This window comes from Trachemys scripta, chromosome 9 (assembly GCF_013100865.1).
Source record: "Trachemys scripta elegans isolate TJP31775 chromosome 9, CAS_Tse_1.0, whole genome shotgun sequence".
NCBI classification, from domain to species: Eukaryota; Metazoa; Chordata; order Testudines; family Emydidae; genus Trachemys; species Trachemys scripta.
In genome coordinates this window covers 94,364,183-94,384,927 of record NC_048306.1, presented here as the reverse complement: position 1 = coordinate 94,384,927, position 20,745 = coordinate 94,364,183, and the positions used below count along the sequence as shown (strand labels likewise).

The window sequence follows — 20,745 nt, the reverse complement described above, 5'->3', positions numbered from 1 at the left end:
GGAGACTAATAAATAGAGATTATATTTAAAGCACCATTATTCCCAAAGAGTTTTCCAAATGTAGGGCCCAATCCTAACTCAACGGACCTACTCGCGTGAGTAAAGCTTTGCAAACTCAGGTCCCTCAACTGATACAGACTATGTATAGGAAAATCAAACTCTAAAAAACTAAATTTGGTTAAAGCAATCACTCCTGAGCTGTGACTTTATAAATCAAAATTTTACTGGGGGGGGGGGGGAGAGGGCGAGGCAGTTTATGGCCCAGTTATAAACCCCTTTACAATAGTTCTTTGTAAGAGGAACAGTAACAGCACTTCTCATCGAATTGAGTTAATCATTCACTTTTCAGTGAGAGCTACTAAAATTTTTGTAAACTGTCTCCTGATGTTAAACATTTGGGTATAAACTGCTGTGATTTTTTTTCATTTCCTGTAATAATGGTCATTGACATATAATATCTCTGTTTATAGCTAGCTTGATAGCTCTTGACAGGTTTATATAGATCTATACCCTTATCTTTGCTTAGTTAATTTCAAAGTTACACACTCAGTGCATGCTAACTAAGAAAACAGTTCACAGGAAAAATGAGAATTCCGCTGTACCGTGTCTTTGCTATTGTTTATAGAAAATACAATGTCTTTATTTTAGGCACTCTAACTAGAAAACTGCTTTACTAGGCTTTCAAGCGAAGAGCAAACCGGGAAAAAAATGGAGAAAACATATTCAGTATAATAAACACTCACTTTTTGGGGGAGATGCTATTCATATACAATAGCTAAAGTGAAAAGCTTATTGGGAGACCAACTAATGTAAGACTCATTCAATTTTAAAATTGCTGCCTTATAACTTTGCTCCAAGCTGCCAACTGGCGATACAAAATAATCACAATTTAGCAGAAATAATTTGGTTTCAATTAGTGTTTCTTCTAAAATGCAGTACAAAAAAACCTGAATTGGGGTATTACTGCACCTTGCAAATACAATAGTTAAATGAGTTACATTGAGCTACCCAGAGTCCTATATCAGCCAAAAAGTTGGGAGATAATGTAGCACTTTCCATAGATTTTGGTTAATCTTTTCAAATCATTGAGGATTTTTAATTTGACAAATCAAAAGGAAAAAATCATGTCTCAAATGATACAGTTAAACTAACACTTCTTCCTCAAATGTATACAGAGTGATTGTGGGGGGGAGGGTACGGGGGGGTTTAAAACATGGTCTATTAGGATATATTTTCCAAGTAAAACTGAAGTGTTAAATTCTAAATAAAACTATCTGCCAATACTGGCCTCTTCTAAAATATCTTGAGATGAAAAAGATAGCAAATGCATATGCCTATTAAAGGTTTGAATTTTATATATAATTAGAACTATTGGATGGCAAAATCATTACATAATTATTCATTTGTTTAAAATACTAGCAAATGAATTTGTGTTTTAATCATGATCTGGTATCCTAATATAGAGTATCAATTAGGGTATGTAGTGTTATTGCAACTGCACAGACACTCAGGTTGTCAATATCTAAGTCTGAGTTAAAGTAACACGCAGGAACTAGAAGTGTTAAAACCAGTGTTTACAAATACACAGGGAAACGTCTTTGTTTAATTTACAGTTATTATTAGTTATTATTAATGCATGTGATTAATAATAAGTATGTATATGTATGAGAAAATAAACACAAAGAGTGGGCAATCTCCTCTTAGCGATTTCTGGTTTGGATTATTTGTTCACCTTGAGTTTTCATTGATTTTCCATGTACCTTTTTAAAAAAAGAATCCAAAACTTTTTTCGGACAGTTCTCTAACCTTGACTTCAATCTCTTTCACATCATCTCATTTTAATTGCCAGTGTATTTTATCTTTTTTTTTTCTTTTCTTTTTTTAAGGGAAAGAAAAGCCATATAAGCCCAGATCACAAGGTTCTTGCTGTTCCCATAACGGACACTGCGCAGCTCCCACCGTGTCCAATAGGGGGCGCTGAGATAACCTGCTCAGCGCCGCCTCACATCTGAGTGCAGCAACAGCCCCGGAAGAAGGGGGGACAGCTTGGAAGCTTAGCAGGGTCGAGTACAGATCTTTAGTCTTCATGGATAAAAAGAGATTAAAGGCTAAATTCTTTTTTGTATCAATTTTAACCAACTTCGAAAATGTAGAGCTTTTATCCTTTGATGTTTCCTAGAAAGAAACTGTTATATCAGTTGAGAAATTACATCGTTTCAGAGCCAACAAACCCAGCCATGGAGTGGTAAAATAATTTAATTAAAAAGTAATAATATGAAGACCTGATCTTCTTTAGAGGGACTTAAAAGCTGACACAAGCAGCCTCCCCTTCCCTTCTCCCCACTGTTTCAAATGTTTTCTGAATTGCCATTACATCTGATTAATTATTTTTTAAAAAAATCAAATAACTCTTGATTATGGCTCTTATTTCATGGTTAGCAAGTTTGGGGGTGTTTTTTTCTTCTTCTCCCCCCCCCCCGTCTTTCCTTTATATTATTCCTACATTTCCTACAAATCTACTCTAAAGAGGCAAGGTACCATGGCAAAGCCAAATCATTTAAAAATAATAAATCTACACCCATTTATGGTACCCAGCCTAAATACAATTGTGACTGGCTCCCCATTTCCCCCCCCCACTACAAAAACTCTTCACCTGTATTTAAATAGCATGTCTTTAATTACAGCAGTTGGGGATGTATGAGGCTGAAATGAAATTAGCAGTCATTACCAGTCCTTTAACTCTGTGGTGCTTTTGATCAGCACTAAATTAGCTTCCCAGTCCTAACAAAGGCTCTATAGCAAGCAGTGGGCTGTAAATAAGACAGCTCGACCTGCCCTCAACACCTTTTCTCTTGTCAATCACAGCTCAATCATTCAGCTCGAGATTAACCTTTATCTATCACATTCTGGGGGGAAAAAATAAATAAAAATCTCACAACTTTGCTAGCGGCACCTAAAAAGAGCTTCCCGCGAAATGGTATCATAATTAGCCAACATGTCAAAAATCTGCCCATTCCAAATCAATGTGATGTGTATTAGGAGGCAGGAGAAGATTCAGGTAGTTACATGTATTTCTCACTTCTCCTGAATGGCCACCCCTCATGTAGTGATCTGCTCACGGAGAATCCCCGTTTCTTTCCTGCCTTCCAAGATTTATTTTAGAGCGCCTGTTTTGGAGGACCGGGGATGGGGAGAAATCTTAGCCTTTTTGTAAAGGCGTTACTCTGCTGAAAATAATCAGTTTGCTCTTTGCAAACCAGCAAGGGGGGAAAACAGCTGTCTTCTTGGTATGAGTCAGGTAGAGGCTAATCTTCAAGTTACCATTAGGGGGCGGGAAAGAGCAGGTCCTAGCCTTGTACAGCTGGAAGCTTGCCAACGAAGCTAGCCGCTTCAACATACTATACTTATATATTCTCAGGTAATATCCCCCACCCCACCCCCGTGTATTCCCCTCCACCACACACAACACCCCTTCCATGTAAGAGTCCCCAAACAGCAGCGATTTCCCGGAAACCAAATTAACAGGGCATCAAATGAAGCAGCACGATCTCTAAACCGGTTCCTTCCAGGTAAATGTACATTCTACAGTTTTGATCAAGTTCTAGCCCAGACTTCCTCTCTCCGTATCCTGCAAAGGGGTGACGCCAAATCAACCAGCATCGTTTTAAACATCCAATAGGTGGAAAGCTGACTATCACCTCTCTTTGCTCAGAGATGAATAGGTCACAGAGCCATTTGCGCCACATACGGGGGGGAAGGGGGAGCTTTTGCAAGGCAACTCGTCCTGCCTAGCATTCAGGATGCAGTAAACTAATGCACAATTTCACTTGAGCAAAACTCAGACGTCCACAAGCCATTCCCAACATGTAATGTTTCATCCTCAGATTTGCCATTGGTAAATGGGGATATTTCCAGATTTTTAAAGGTCTCAGGGAAGCGGGGGGGTGGGAGAGGGGAAGAACCGTGAATGTCAAAGTTCTGTTGCAGCTACTTACATGTCCATGCCAGATCAGGGTGTTGTCTAGTAAGCAGTTTGATTGGCAGGATAAAGCGAAAGTCCGCGTGGACTCTTGAGTTCTCTTCAGCCCCGGGGGTTTGATCACTTTTCACCGGACAGGCAGTTGAAGGAACCTTTCACATCCCCTTCTCTTCTCTTCTCCTCCTCCATCCAGGACAGAGAATGAATCCATTTCGGTTTTTCTTCCCCCGGCTCTCCTTCCGTTTGCCTACACATCCTCCAAATCCTAGCCCTAGCTTTTAACTGCAGTCCCTGGAACAAGAAAAAAAAATCGTTTATGGTTTAAAAAATCCAAATGGCTGATTTGTGTGTGTGTGTGTGTATTATAAGAAAGCCCCCACAACAACAAAAAAGTCACTTCTCTGTCCTCCACCGTGAAGCAGAATAATAATAATAATAAAAAAGCTTTATATTTTTGCAGTGGGTATTCAAAGATAATTTGATGCCATTGTTTCTGCTACAGATGGTTCTTTTTAATACAATAACACTGCTCTTTGTGCATACTACACACAATAAAAATCGAAAGCGTTCTCCTGAATAACCATTTTGTTCTCGCTTGTATGGGGCCAACAAAAGCTACCGTGAGGTAATGGGTTCTGTTTATTGAAGCCATAGAATAGGGGTTTGATAAAGATTTTTTTATATAGGGGTGGGGGGAATAAAGACCTCGCAAGGTCGAACTGATCTCTTCATGTTTTTATTATTAGTATTACTAGCATTTTCACCAGGAGATTTATTTCAGTTGCAGCTGCAGGGTTTTCCCCCTCGAGTACTAATCAGCCCAAACATCTGTTTATTTTAATTTGGGAGATCTGCAGTTGTATCCATAGCTAAACATCTAGAGTTTACGAGAGAGTGGGGGCAAAGCAGCACACAGGCGAAGGCATGGCAAAGGAGTGACGGAGAAACCAGGCTAAGGAGAACCTATATCTAATCTTATCTATCTATCTGTGTGTGTGTGTTGTTTTTCAATCTGCTGTCCACGCACACAAAGGCATAAACTGGTCCTAACGGACCTCAGGATTACCATAAAGTATTTTCAATCATGTTAATAGGCAGGCATATATCTATCCCCACACACAAGCATGGTACAGAGCCCCCACTAGTCTGATTAAAACATGACGCATTCACCATCAAAGTTCCTACCGCTTCTCAAATTGTTTCTGTAGATAAGGATAGTTAACTAGTCTCTTCTCCGGTGCCTTAGGGTTACCCTGACGTGTATCTCAACCACCAGAAATGGAAAGTTAAAATGGATCTAGGCTGCTCTGGGATCTACCAGAGTACGTTTCAATTGCTAACTTCTGCTTAGTAATGAATACATTAGCAACACTAAAGCATGATATTAGAGGGAAACACTAGGAGGCAGTTTTTTATTTGCTTGTAAGTTGTTTCATAGGTCAAGAATTCTGCATCCTTAAGTCGCCTCGTCACCTAATTTTTGGATTTGGTTACGGCTGAGGTCTGTATCAAGTGCAAGGAAGCCCCAAAGCAAAAGAAAGTGCTTAGACAATAGGTCTCTGCGGGAAAGTTGTTAGTCAGTGCCTGTGTTTGTCTACCTTTCTATAGGAATTAATGCCACAGCTCTCTGTGCCTCTGTAGCCCGGACTGACAGTAATCCACCTCTGTGACTTCTGCCCTTTGTGTTTTCATAAAACTAGGCTCACTTGTAGCACGACAACAGCCCAGAATAATGACTTTAACCTTCAAACGTTCTTTAATTAGCTTTTTCAGCAAAATAAAAGATGCTCAAATGAGCCCTTTGACAAAAATGACCTGCGCCTTCAAACTCCACTTTCCCTTTTGGAACTAAAACGTTATTGGTTTAGAACTCATCTGAAGTCATCTAATAAGGGATTATTTGCGAACTGTTACTGACACGCCAATTACAACTTTTCCTATGGAATGATGGAAACACACATAAGCATCAAAACGGGAAATGAAACTATTTGCACACGGCTTGTTTTGCAACAATCAGTTTTAGACCTTAGGGTAAACATCTTAGCGCCAGCTTGCTCAGAACTAAGGGGGGAAGACGGAGCGGAGCAGTTTAAAACTGGTTGGATCAGGGCAAACACCTCATGAGAAATGTGGACGGTTTCCCCAATATTTATAAAGATTACTACCTATAATCGTGACTTCAATAGTTCAACAGTTTAAGACAGAAATATAGACACACATCTATATTTATATATTATACAGATTCTCAGAGGGTCTGCGTTGCGAATGCATATGGATAGTTTTTATTTTACCAGCTTAATACCTGTAAGTTCATTTACATCTAGCTTCGATCCGTTCACCTGCAGCTGTATTTCGCTGAATCTTCTGTAATTTTGCAATACTATTTAATACTACAAGAAAAAATAATAAGTGAACACAACACCCCTAAAGTGCACGGGGCTAAGAAAATAGTGTAAATACTTCACTGAATTGTAAAATTCAGGAAGTCATTGACAAACGTTATTTTATTATTCATTCCAGTGAAGGAAGTAGCCTAATGACAAATATGGCATTTTCCCCCTATCTACAATGGTCCTTTCGGTTAACTTTGAATCAGACTCTGAAAGCCTGATCGAGGAAACATGATTCATTCAGACAAAACCTCCTGTGACTCAGATATTCAACGTCGTGGTGAGCTACTGTGTACAAATCTTGGTAGGAGTTAACAGGAAAATTAAAAAGGCACTCCAAATAATTATGACAAAGAGATCACCAGAAAGGTAGGCGGGAAATAGGAAAGCATCTCTTTAGCCTTAAGCACGCATTTGGGTTAAATCTCAATTTGTACATAACCGGAAATGAAACCATTAGTTTGTAGGGACAGGGTTGCTGCAACTGATAGATGTGTATCAATATATAATACTTTCTGGAGAAGAGAACAACCACAAGTTGGATTGGCTTCTAGAAAACAGGTCTCTACATGTATTTTCATTCCCTCCAGCTCAGGTTTCTGGCTCAGACACACAGTGGAAGCATTCACTGCGAACGAAAGTTTGTTTCCCGTCCTCTGCAGTGTTACTAAATAATTTACCAAATCTTGGCTTTTACAGCGCACTCTTAGCTCGTAATAACCCCGCGAGTCCAGGAACGCAGATAAGACAACAGAGCACTCCAAGGCTGCGTAAAAATGTTACACGTGCAAGCCCAAAAGAAACGAAACATCTGTTTCATATTTGTGCTCTTTTCCTTGCTTGAATAGCTGCGAATGAAGAGTATCTGCCCAATACCGCTAAAATGTGCCAAGGGAGTGAATAGAGCCACGGGGGGCTTACCTGGAGTGAAAATACTGATCTCTAAATTAAAGAATGGAGGAATGTGTTTCTGTAACTAGTTCCTTGCACAGTTGCAGGGTTTTTGCACGGCTATCATGGTTTTTTTTTTTTTTTTTTTAGTCTCTCCGTAGTTTAATCGAACTCAAATCCACAGGCAAGACTGTTCTATAAAATCTAGGTCCAAAGCTAATCTTCCCACGGGGAATTAAGTTGGTCGTTAAACGGGACAAACCGGTCATTATTTTTAAATGTGGATCGGTGACAAAGGGGTTGAAGTTTAATACCAGCGGGTTTCTCTTTTAATCGCAAGGTGCACATTGGCTCTCCGCCACCCTGGACATCAGACAGTGCAACCAAATGCAGATTTCCAATAGTGCGGTTTGAAAAAACGCTTTTTTTTTAACTCGTTATGTGCAACCGAGGTGGCAGCGAAATAGCCGGAGGGCACAAAAGTGCAGGGAATTTGGGGCACCCTGTATAGATCTTCCTTCCCGAATTTGAGAATCATCCTAAAGAGTTTTCCAGGCGCCCGCACTCAAAATCAAATCAGCATGATGCAGAAAGATGCCCCAGGTTTTAGTTTTAAAACTTCACATGATATCTCAGAGGGAGACTGCCGAATTACTACGGTACAACTTTAGGGCGAGACAGAAGAATCCAACTGTCCCGAGTCCTCCTCTCCCGCAACTTTCTAAGCACAACGTGGTCCTCCACTCTTATAGGGATAGTATAATCATTTGGACAGCACGTGGGTGTGAGAGTTGCAGCCAAACTATCTGATCTGTTGGTGATCAGATAACATGATTAGTCTTAAAACCCAAGGCACCTAAGACCCGAGGCATTTTGGAGCAGAAAAAAGGGAAGATACATACTTGACGTCCAACCTAACTATAGTGGAAGCCGTTTTAAAATATGTCAGTGATAAATGCTAAGGGAAAAGCATGACCAAGGGCCAGATCCTGCCGCCTATATAGACCCGCGTCATCGATAGTCAGGACAGGGGCTCATTGACTACTTCAGCGAGTAAAGATTACTCAGGTGAGTAAGGGCTACAAGATCGGATCTCCAAAGTATAACCTGCACACGTGTGCGGTAGTAGGATTCAGTACCAGAAATGGGGCGGTTAGCCCAGTTTCTAGGCATTTTTTCCATACTGAAGTTCACACTGCGTTTTAGAATGGTTTTTTACAATATCCACCTTCGGTTGTGTGTTGGAGGGTGGCTTTCAAAATACAGTCATTAGCATGATTATATTTATTTCCTTCACTTTCACAGGAGACCGAGAGATTAAAAGTACTTTTAATGGCATAACCTAAACCTATAACTTCACAAACTGCAGCCGAGTGCCTCAATGCTACTTTCCAATTAATGTCTTGAGGTGCTTAGCGAGACATTTTTTCCATAGATGGAAAATGGGCCCCAAATAATCACTTCCAGTCCTTCTTAGTTCACTTTTCATGAAAGTAGCGCACAGGTTTCCAAAGAACCGCTTTGTGTGTGCGTGTGTGAAAAGACACAACCCTTGGAAAGGTCATAAAAGCCCCCCCACAATCCTATAGTGTTAAAATAATATTTGTGAAACACCGAGAGCGCCCTTTTGTCCTAGAATATGATGGCAAAAATTTCCAACAAGTTAAAGGTAAAGAACAGATACAAAAGCAGCTTTTGTAGGGCTGTCGGTTTGAAGACACAGACATGTCTTTCTCCGTGTAGAAATGCACGGCGCAATTTTAGAAGTGTTGCCCGAAATAAAGCAAAGTGCAGAGTTTTTAAAGGGTTCGGTTTTCCCCCTGATTGCTAGGACATACCTGAGAAGTCTCCTTCTTTTATTACCACAACACATTCTTCGCTACAAAAAGTCTTGCCACCAGTTGCTATGGTTAGCTATAGTGTCAAATGTACCATTAAAGAAATGTAGCCACTTACTACAGCACAGAATTTCTCCTGGTAGAAAGACGAAGAGGTCCAGAAGCCTCACATACTGTTTAAGCCTTTTAGCACATTCATTCCAGGTGCGCGATACCTTTATATACCAGTCTCTTTAGATGTCAGATACTTGTTTCTTTAGATATTTCACTGCGAATGTTTGGGCTTGTTTTGCAAACTAATAATCGGCTAAAGTTTTCAAGTGAGTGAAATATAGCGAATGAATTCCTATAAAGGTCTGCATTAAAGAGATGCTCGTTAATAGACTCCAGAGCTGTGTACCTGTGTGCATAGGTAAACACTCGTTATATATTGTATATATCACATACACAATATTCACTATACATAATCTATTAAGATACATATTATATATAGTATTATACATAGGAAATATATACATATATACATATGATATATGTATATATACACATGTGATATACATATATATGGAGTAGATTATTATATATTAGCCAGGAGGAAACTTCCCCCTAGAATTTGCAGGGAAGGATCACACCTTAGTTGGAAGTGGAAAGCATTTAATTGGTAATGTCCTATTTGGCCCTTTTCTTGATCTGTCCACCTACCTCGGTTAAGAGATAACGACAATGCGTTGAGAGTTCTTTCACAGATGTTTATCTCTGTGGTTTCATATAGTTTCCCATCATCAATATCCCATTATAGGAACATAGATTGATCATTTACATGGATCCCTTAAACCAGGGGTCGGCAACCTTTCAGAAGTGGTGTGCCGAGTCTTCATTTATTCACTCTAATTTAAGGTTTAGAGTGCCACATTTTAATGCTTTTAGAAGGTCTCTTTCTATAAGTCTATAATATATAACTAAACTATTGTTGTATGTAAAGTAAATAAGGTTTTTAAAATGTTTAAGAAACTTCATTTAAAATTAAATTAAAATGCAGAGCCCCCCGGATGGGGGGCCAGGACCTGGGCAGTGTGAGTGCCACTGAAAATCAGCTCACGCGTGTCATAGGTTGCCTGCCCCTGCCCTAAACATTACATGAGCCATGACCGGCTGCTTGTGAAATTCAATTGGAAACGTCATGTACCAAGCCCTGCTTTTGAGAACCTCTCCTCATGCTTGCAGTCAGATTGTTCATTCCCAGTTTTTCAAGGACTGGGTTTTACATCCAGACACTACAAGGCCAAGAATAGCAAATGAGGACTGAGCACGTGTCCAGCATATTGTACACTGCCTCCCTTCCTCTTTCCTTCAAACAGGTGAGACCCCAAATGGGAATCCTGCTTAATGGTTTGAAACCCTCCATCAGTGTTAATCGTACAGTAGCAACTTCCGGGTTCCTGATATGTCATGCTACCTAGATTACAGCTGCTTCAAAGACTATTTGATAATGGAGACTGAACAATGTGCAACCATGAGGAGGCTCTCCAAATCAGGGCATGGTAGGTGAGGTTTCCAATTGAATTTCACAAACGCACCGTCTGGTCAGCAAGTCATGGCTGCATACAATGTGTAGGAGATTCATGTAAAAGATCAATCTATGTTACTATAATGAGTAAATGAGTAAAAACTAAGGGGACCATAGCTGGCACTGAATTAACCAAGTATACAGTGGGTTAGGCATCAGCCACTGCTGTCAAACGCAAGGCACAATAACCTAGGAGGAGGCAGCTATACAAGAGCAGATGACTGGAATCCAGAAAACCCCAATTAACCTCATTACTTATTACAAAACTCTACTATTTATAGTCTGATTTTCCAAAAAGTTAATTTAAAAAAAAAATCTGTTGGACTATTATATCACATGTTTTGCTCAAATCACCCAAATCAGCATTGCCCTTCTTAAGGTCAGAGGAATGTATTTTAAAACATTCATATATTAAATAAATATGTATTGTTATTTTAATAGGCACTGTGGATAGTTTAATTTGTATCTGTATTAAATTAAACATATGGTGAACAGGGTATAATAGATTTTCTATAATTTAGCTGCCAATGTGGCAACAGAAGCCAGTTACTCTCACCAGCAGACTTGTCAGTGGTTTGTTTACTAGCTTATTTGAATTAAAATAAAGCTTCGCTTCTGCTGACTGCACATCATTATCTATGAGACCATAATCCTGCTAGCAAATCCTATATCTTCCAGAACTGGCTCTTTTGTTTGGGATTACTGAGAGCTTAGCCTATAACAAAGAGGAATAAGGCATCCCTCTCATCCTGGTAATTAAGTGTGGGGAGTAATTTAGAAACAAACCCAGAAAGATGTACAATTTGGAGTTATATTTCTATACAGAATTGAGGAACAGGAGAGGCCAAACACTGATTATGTTAACATAATGTTTAAACTATTAAACTACTGTACTACAGGAAGCCAGCTTTTAAAAATTATTAGCAACCATCAATAAAGTATTAAGTTGCTTTACACAAGAATGTATTTTTTTAAACCGATCTAAAGGTATGTTGGAAAACTTGGGTGGAGCTTAAAAACTGCAGACTATTTAAAATCTTATATTTTATATATACACATACACACACCTTTTACAACTTCTCACTGAGCAATTAAAGAACATAAGTTAATGTGTGTTAAGATGGTATTTTATTTTATAAAATTCTGCAGCTGATTAGCTGGTTTTGAATAAGAATATTGTTTAGGAGACATTCTGAGCACACTTATTAAAATGTTGTATTTTCAAACAGCAGAGATATGTATTTTCTTTTGGATAAATAAAGAAGTGGTTCGAAATTGTCGGGATTTTACACCCATCTTGGAAATAACCCCAACATTCAGGAAAGAGAATGGAGTATATTTTAGCCACGGCATAACTAGACAGTCAAAACTAGATCAATAACATAGAGATTGTGCGACTCTGGGTACATTCCTGTAACCCTGTTCTCTCTCTTTCTGAAATGTTATACATAAGTTGTAGAATTTCACAACGAGGTAACAAAAAAAGGGGGGGTACTTGGTACTACATAGATAAACAATGCCTATTTGCAGAAGACAAGTAAAGACGGGTTGATTTATGAAAGTCTTCAACATAATTGTCACAGATGGGAATTCTGAGGACCTCTGTGAGACCAAACCAGGCCCTAGTGAATTATAAAGCAGGTTCTTAGACTTTAAAAACATTTAGGCAAAGTGACAGTTCAGAACATCTGTTAGCCTTCTGTCTGAGTATACACTGGATGTCATGGAGTGCACAGCTGTAGCCATTTTCTGTTTCTTTTTGCCAACATCTGTCACAGCAGTACAGTAATATAGGTAATTATCAACACCTCATATAAACTGCTATTTTAATTTTTTGAATAAGTAAAATTAGCATTATAGCCTTTTGCAAAAATAAATAAATAACATAGAGAAAGAGATATAATATTTCCCCCTTTGAAGACTGAATGACAGATCTGATCACTTGGACGAGTGGAAATTCAGAAAAATTCTTTGCAATAAATAAGGGCCTTAGGGTAACAAAACAGAATTAGGTGAGAACTAGAGAACAAGTTTAAATGCTCTTTCTCTCTCTCTCACGACATCTGAGTCTCATCTGTCATAAACAAAGATCAGTAACAGGAAAAGATAGGAAACCACTAATCATCTATGGTTTTCACCATGCAAAAGCAGCTGTCAAATAATGTATGTTTTACCACAGGAACAAAGTCAAAGGCTCATCAGTACCAAGCAATTTTACTGTCAGTTGGTCATTCCTTTTCTCAACATCTGCAATAAGAAAAAAGATCACCTTGCAATGATGCAGAGGACTTCCATCCCCCTGGCCAGTGATGAACTGGGCAGGGTAATTATCAGCAACACCTATCAGAACTGAAGCACACATTCCAGAAACAATTGAAGAGAGAGTACGGTAAGAGAAAACCTTCAAAAAAGTAACAGGCCATCAAGCTATTTTTTGCAAGATCACATCTGGTAATTTCAAATAAGAAGATATAGAGGTACCATTCTTATGGACCACTGCCAATTACTGAAGACCGTATACTTCATCACAGGCAGCATGGCGAGGCTTTTCAAAAGTGACTAGTGATTTTTGGATGCCTCAATTTTTGGGTGTTCAACCCGAGACACATTACAGAGGGCAGGTGCTCAGAAGTTTTTGAAAATTAGGCCCCTTTCAGGTGTCTCGAGTTGGGCATCCAAAAATCAAGGCACCCTAAGTCACCAGTCACTTTTGAAAATCTTGGCCAACATATCCAATTTTACCCAACATAGTAGACAGTATTTTAGTTGGCAGTACACAGCCTGGTCTTGGAACAATAAGGCAACACAGTCAAGCAACAGTTCTGGAGAATATGTCCGTCTGTAAGTCTATATGTAAAGAACGAGCCTAGTGGTAGAAAATAAAATAATCATGTTGCAGACAGATTTAATTATCTAAGCATGTAACGTTATCTTAACCAACTCATTACGCTTCCTTTGTTCACACAACAAAAGAACAGCACTTTTGTTAGAAGTTGTAATTCCAGAATGTTTTCTAGTATGTTCAAGACTGGGAAAGTGCTGTCATCTCTTTTTAGAAAGATGAAGTGTATGGAACAAAGTGGTCACTAATGTGCTCTATTTAGTTCCTGAAGTATAGTCTAGAAGAAGACCTGCAATTGCTAGATCCTCTGTGCCACGCACATTCTAAAACATCAGCCCTGGATAAGAGGAAGGAAAAGCATTGGGCAGTAAGTTTCTGAAGTCACATAGACTTCACATTTTGAATTTACCCCTAAAAAGGGGGACTTTGAAAGAGATGTAATGTTGTCCAGATTGAGAGAGGGGCTTTGCAAGGAAGTCAAAGAAAGATTTTTTGGAGGGACGGGGGAGAGTGTGTGTTGATCTATGAGAAAAGAAATAGCAAGGGAAAAGAAACCTAGAAAAGAGAGAGGGAGAGAGTGTGTGTATCTGAAGTAGGCAGTCAGGAATTAGCACCAGTGGACAAGTGAGAGAGTGAACCTTTTGAGTGTGTTTGTGTGTTTTTACAGGGGAGTTATTCTTTCCATGTGTTCCTTTTTAGGGAACTCAACATTAATGTAGCTGTAGGAGTTGATATATAAGGCCATGCGCAGGACTTGCTTTAAAATTCTGGACCATCTAGCTAGGTCAGCAGTTCTCAAACTTCATTGCACCATGACCCCCTTCTGACAACAAAAATTACTACACCACCCCAGGAGGGGGGAACGAAGACCGAACCCGCCTGAGCTGGGATGCCTGAGCTCAAGGGCTTCTGCCCTGGGTGGGGGGCATGTAACCTTAGCCCTGGGCGGTGGGGCTCAGGTAGGGTGACCAGATGTCCCATTTTTAAAGGGACAGTCCCGTTTTTTGGGACTTTTTCTTATATAGGCGCCTATTACCCCCACCCTCGTCCCGTTTTTTCACAGTTGCTATCTGGTAACCCTAGGCTCGCGCTTCAGCACCAGGCAGTGGGGCTTGGGCTTCAGCCCTGGGCCCCAACAAGTCTAACACCAGCCTTGGCGACCTCGTTAAAATGGGGTCAGGCTCACTTGGGGGTCCCGACCCGCACTTTAAGAACACCTGAGCTAGGTTGATCTTGCGACCCACAAGCCCAAACCTTATTCTCTCCCCTGGATCCTCAGCCTCCTTCCCTCCCTTCCCCAGTTACTCACATCTCTCCCCCCTCTTCCCAGGTCACTCACCCCTCTGACATCTTCAGGTTCCTCATCTCCCTCTTTTATTGACTCCTCAGCACTCGTTGCTTGGCCCCTGTCCTTCAGCTTTCCCCCTCCTCCTCTGTTGCTTTACACACAGACGCACACACGGCAGCCTTGGCCCCACTTCATACAATCTGGAGCCCTGGAGAACAAAATTCAATGCCAGGGACCTTCTCCAGCCTGGGTTCAAATCCCTGTGTGTGGTTTTGTGGCTCCCCAAACAGCATCCTCAGAGCGCTACCATCCTCCCAATGAATCATTCCCACTGTGGTTTCTCTTGCTCCTCTTTAGTGACTATGCAGATGGATGTTTAAAGGGATTCTGTCAAGTTAAAATTCATATTGTAAACATTTCCTTCCTTATGTTACTACTATCATCTTTGATTTCAATGTAAAGATTTTAAAAATACTAATTTATTTTTCACCACTTATGCTTTTGTTCACTTTTTGCATTCCTCTCCCTTGGATAACGAAAACAGCCCATTTAGTTCTACTTTTCTTTATAGGAATTAAGTTTCTAGTCAATTGCATTTTCAGGTTGTCATCTTCAAGTACAATACTGAAATGTATGGATTATAAATATGGCAGGAAAATATGTTTCTATTTAAAATGCTGCTTCTATTGGTTTTCTTTTAAAGACTGAAATATTTTTAGTGTTCCTGTTTTATTAAATTTAATATTTGAATCAAATTTGATATGACAGCATACCTTCAAAAATCACTGATCTTCTTTTTAAAAAAATTCAGGTGCTAATGTTCTTTGACTAATATTACACACTTTACCCTCCCCTCTCAATAAAATTACTGTATATGGCCCCATTACCTTAGCATCTGAACACCTGATTCAAATGTCTAAGGTTGTGTGAGTTATTGCAGAGCACATAATAGGAGATATGTTTGCCCACATATTCACTATACTACTAGTATTTATTTTAAGAGATTGCTTTGTAAAGAGCTTTGCAACTATAGACTATAAAAAGTGCTATATAAAACACAATTCTATTGAATTCAAGAGAGGTAAAATAGGAAAAAACAAACAAACCAACTTAAATTTGAACCATTCCTCCTCCCCTTAATCAACAATAATAATGGTGGAACAGTCCATTATCACTCTTGCATTCAGCAATGTCTGTCCTTTTAAAAGAGGCAGTGGAATGTTAGGCTAATAGAGTGATCTGATTGGCTGAACATTGTTAGGTATTTTATAATTGATACTTTTCAGCATCAGCACAAAGGTAAGGGCTTTAGCCTTGAATACTGCCTACTAACAATATGCTTGCATCCAAAAAAAAGTGCTAAATGTATTTATTAAAATAAACACTTTAAAATAGTCTTCTTTTCATACAAACTCATTATCTTACAGTATGTGTAAAAGGTACTTTTGTCATCCATGGTATACAATCAGCTTCACACACACACAACACACACAGATACACACAGAGATGCCCATCATATTGCATGAGACTGATTCATCTCATTAGGTTTTGTAGTTTAATTCTCCAATTCTTGTTATTTCAGTTGGAATGCATCCAGATCAACCCTCTTTTCTAAGATGAAATCAAAATATTTCAAGGCCACAGCCACCATGTAATACAATCACATCCAAACATCGAACAGGATGTTTCCTATGTTTTAGAGGCTCATAGTTCATGTTCTAATAGAGCCAGGGCCATAGGGATGGCCCTTTGGCACGTCTAGGCCACTTACAACAGAAAAGACAAGAGAAATATGTTGTGGGTATGAGTGAATTTTGCCACATTCAAAACAGGCAGCAGTAGCCAGATGGAGAATTCCAAGTGCTGTTGCTTTCACAATTCCTGGCCAAAAAGCTGTTCACTAGCCCTTTACCATGTTAATATTTCTGATACACTTGAATATACAGGCATAGATAAGGGAGGAAAAAGGAAGGGGGAACAAGGCATAACACTGCCACAAGTTGTGATTTTTGCACTGAAGCAGAGAAAGGGAGGAAAGTAATCCCACTAGTAGAACGAGGTGACTAATTAAAAGACTTAGAACATTTTAATGAATAAAACTGGTGAGTTTAGTTCTCTATTATTTGTAGGATCCTGTTACTTTTGTTTTGCAAGTATTTGGATGACCACCAATTTATTCATGAAAATGTTAGATGGAGGCTTCACAAACTCTAATGGAAATCAGAGATAGTAGATGATCTCCTTCTGGAGACAGGGGAAGATCAGGTGCCCGTCTTTGACACCATTGATCATGGTGTGTTTTTTTACTTGCCTGGAATGGATAGTGCTGATCTTAAGAGGCTTTGTTTTCACTGGATGACTATTCCCAGATAGTGGTGCAGAGAGGTTGGTCTTTTTTCCTCTAGGGCAGTATCATGTGGAGTCCTTCAAGGACCTATCTTGTCTTCCCTCCTGTTCAATGTGTGTATGGGGACCTTAGATTAGCAAAGGGGTACAGGCTGCCGTGTTTTCAAGAAGCTGATGACATTCAGCTCTGTTTCTCTATTGCAACTGACTCAGCCTGTCCTGTTGAATGCTAGACCTAATGACTCAGGGAAATTGGGAGATGGAAGGGAGTGAGCTGGCTGAAGCTCAATCTGTCTAAGACTGAAGCGATGCTGGTAGTTTTGGGGAAGCAGACAGAAGATTCGATGAAGATGATTTCTCCCTCTTTGACTGAGATACGTTACTCTTATTAATGATGCATGTGTGCAATATTGGATTCGCAGCGGCTGTCAGACTGTCATATTGTGGCAGGGTCCCAGATCACTTTTACGGTCTGCACCTGGCTAGAAGACAGGAGGGGAGTTTTATGCTGGGCTGGCTATTTAATTGTATTTTTTTGTTTGTCTCATTTATGACAGGGAGTCCTACAGCCTTGGTTAGGCAACCTTTTTTACTTTTGGCAAAAATCTAAATAAATAAGTGAGCTTTCACCAGAAACGTTGTACTGGGGGGGTGCTTAAGCAGTGAGTTGAGCCAAGTTAGAAAGGAGAACTCTCTCTGTCCTCTCCAGATGATTAACTCAGCCCTGGTCCTGCAAGCACTTAAGCATGAGTCTAACTTTAAGCATGTAAGTAGTTCCACTGACTTCCATGGGATAATTCATTTGTATATGGTTAAGCACATGTGTGTCTGCAGGACTGGGGCCTTGATGAGTAAATCTGAGGTATTGCTCTGACAGTAGCAAACATCAGAAATTTCTCTGCGTGTGTGTTTTGCCACTGCTTAGCCATTCTAATAATCTAATATCATATACAAAATGTCATGCCATTTTGGATTTAGCAATAGGCAAATTTATAATCCAAATGAAAATTCTTGTTATTGTTCTCACTCATTCTGAAGAAGCAAAACACAGTATATTGAATGTGGAATGTGTATATTTACACCTATAAGATATTCTAAAATGCTGTGTGAATATATTGTTTATGAATGGGGTCAGAAGATAGCCTTGGAGACTGAATTACTTTTCCACAGAACAGTCTCAGTGCCTGGGCAAACTTCTACATGGTGCCCCTGGCAATGTACTTCAGCTCTGGCCTGGAGGGTATATCCTCTGGATAATTCAGTCTCTTATAACCCATTCACTGTTTGGCCTCTAATATGACTACCAACAAGGGTAGTAATTACTATCAGACTCTGTTCCCAGTTATCAATCCCCTACACCATCCATTTTTTCCTTACCTGATTGCCATGACATTTTTCATGTATGAAGATGTTCACATGAACCAGGGAATGCATTCTGTTTCCATTTTTTGTTCTTACATTCCATTTTCCTCCCATTTGCCATATTCCCATTGTATTAATTGAAAATATACATTTCAGTAGATGAGAACTGAAGATTGTGTAGCTTGGTGGACAAAGAATCTACCTAATATCTCAAAGATACTAAATTCAAATACTGTTAAGGAGGTACAAGTTTTAAAATGTCTATTTACTTTTTTAAATCAATAGTTGTAGATTAATGAACTCACCACTTTTCTGGAGGAAAAGTGAAAAAGGAAATTATATTTTATTCTAAACTTTCGCCATTTAAAAAGCCATATTAAAAATAAAAGCCCACATATAAACAGCATGTTAGAAAAAGGTCAGTCACTTACATGGTCAAGTCAAGCAAGACATCATTAGGGCTAACTTGGCCTCCCCTTCTTGTGTTCATTAACCCACAAATGGGAGTATTAAGCTGGGGAGGGAGGGAACCAATTTAGTCATAACTGTGTCTAGCTAAACATAAGCATTTAAGGGAGCTACTCTCAGAAGTGCTGTGCACCCTATTAATTCCAAGGGAAATTGAGGAGCTTGAGACTTCATAGGTGCAGGTTTTAAATGGCTTTAAATTTGGCTGCTTACAGGTACACAGTGCAGACTGAGAAGAGCAGTATGTCCGTGTACTTCAGGCCACGTCTACACAACAAGATATGCTGAAATAGCTATATCAGCAAACCCGCCGAGTGTAGATACAGCTTGTACTGGCAAAAAAGTCCTCTGGCTGGTGTAGATTAGTGGTTTGGTGAGAGAAATGAGATACTGGCAAAAGCATTTTATGCCGGTGTAACAACATCTACACTACAACTTTTATCAGTATAGAAATGCTGCAAAAATACCACATCTCTAAGGGACACTGTTTTACCATACTACCAAACTTCTGCTGTAGACCTGGCCATGGTTTATCAGCATTTCCCTTTTTAAAGGGTATATTATTCAGCCTTAACATGGATTTAAGAAGAAATGTAGCATACAATATCTTAGCAACAGGTATGATTTAAAAAAAAAACACATATCAAACCGTCTCCACTTCTTCTTTCAAGCTATAACCTGCTTTGGTTGGCAGAGGAGGGCACTAGGAGTCAGAACTTCTGGGTCGTTGTACAAATTCTGCTACTACATGGGAAGTAGATGGATTTTTAATAAATCCATTTAAGATGCATTTGTGGAAGCCAAATAATTCAGACTCACTACACAATATAATTTGGTAAATAATGTGCGATTCTAAATGCACACACACACAAATATATAAACTAATAGCTAAAAAAGAGCCATTATTACTAAGCAATAAATATATGTCAGAATGTTACAATTACAAAGTCTCCAAAATTATGTTGAAATAACATTAGAAAATAAGGGACAAGATAGTTCAAGCAGAGGTTGAAATTGAATTTGTAACTGTATATGGTAGAAATTGTAGATATGGTTCCTCTCTGAGATGATCTTACACACCATGGGTGAAATCCTAGTCCTATTGAAGTCAGTGGGAATTTGGCCATTGACTTCAGTGGGATCAGAATTTCACCCCATGTGAACTAATAAATAATAATATATGGAGATATATCTATCTCATAGAACTGGAAGGGACCTTAAAAGGTCATCAAGTCCAGTCCCCTGTCTTCTGCTCCCCCATGCCCAGAAGTGGCTTTATACGGTCTAGCTCTGTTGTACTTTGCTTCTACTTGGGCAGTGAGGATTCCATCTCCCAGTCCCTGCTATAGCTGGGCTTTACCTTACAGATTTAATAGCCCCACAGTGTGGGAACTGGCAAGTGACCATTAAACCTCAAAAAATTGGGCAGCTGAAAGATATATACACAATGGAAATTAATAGCTTCTTCTGCCTGCAATATATAAGATACAAGAGCATGTATTGGAGTCCACTCCTGACTAGCTAGCCAGAGCTATAATGCCTGCATCTACTCTGGTCAGCTGCCAAGAGCCTCTAGCCATAAGGAGTTATGGCAGATGAGCAAAGGAATAGCTATCGTTCATGCAACTGTTACATTCACTATAGAGCCCAGTAGATTATCTGCTGCTAAGAGTGCCCTGCACAATCCATATTGTGCCTGTGTCTGGCCAGAAGTTCATACCCTGGAGTATCATGGCTGGATCAGAGGGACTACAGGGCTTTGTAGGGCAGATAA

The 20,745-nt window shown here is 39.5% G+C and overlaps 1 protein-coding gene across 7 annotated transcripts in view; it reads right to left on the bottom strand.

Annotated features, from left to right (window-relative positions):
- Nucleotides 1-20,745, bottom strand: part of SOX2 (SRY-box transcription factor 2) — a 151,322-nt gene that overhangs the window by 47,211 nt on the left and 83,366 nt on the right. For 6 of the 7 annotated variants that reach the window (XR_004647093.1, XR_004647094.1, XR_004647092.1 and 3 more), the window contains exon 2: nt 3,996-4,270. The gene's annotated coding sequence lies outside the window, so the exon portion shown is untranslated. Of the gene's footprint in view, nt 1-3,995; nt 4,271-4,359; nt 4,451-20,745 lie in introns of those variants that run through there. The other variant, XM_034781435.1, reaches the window with a different exon arrangement.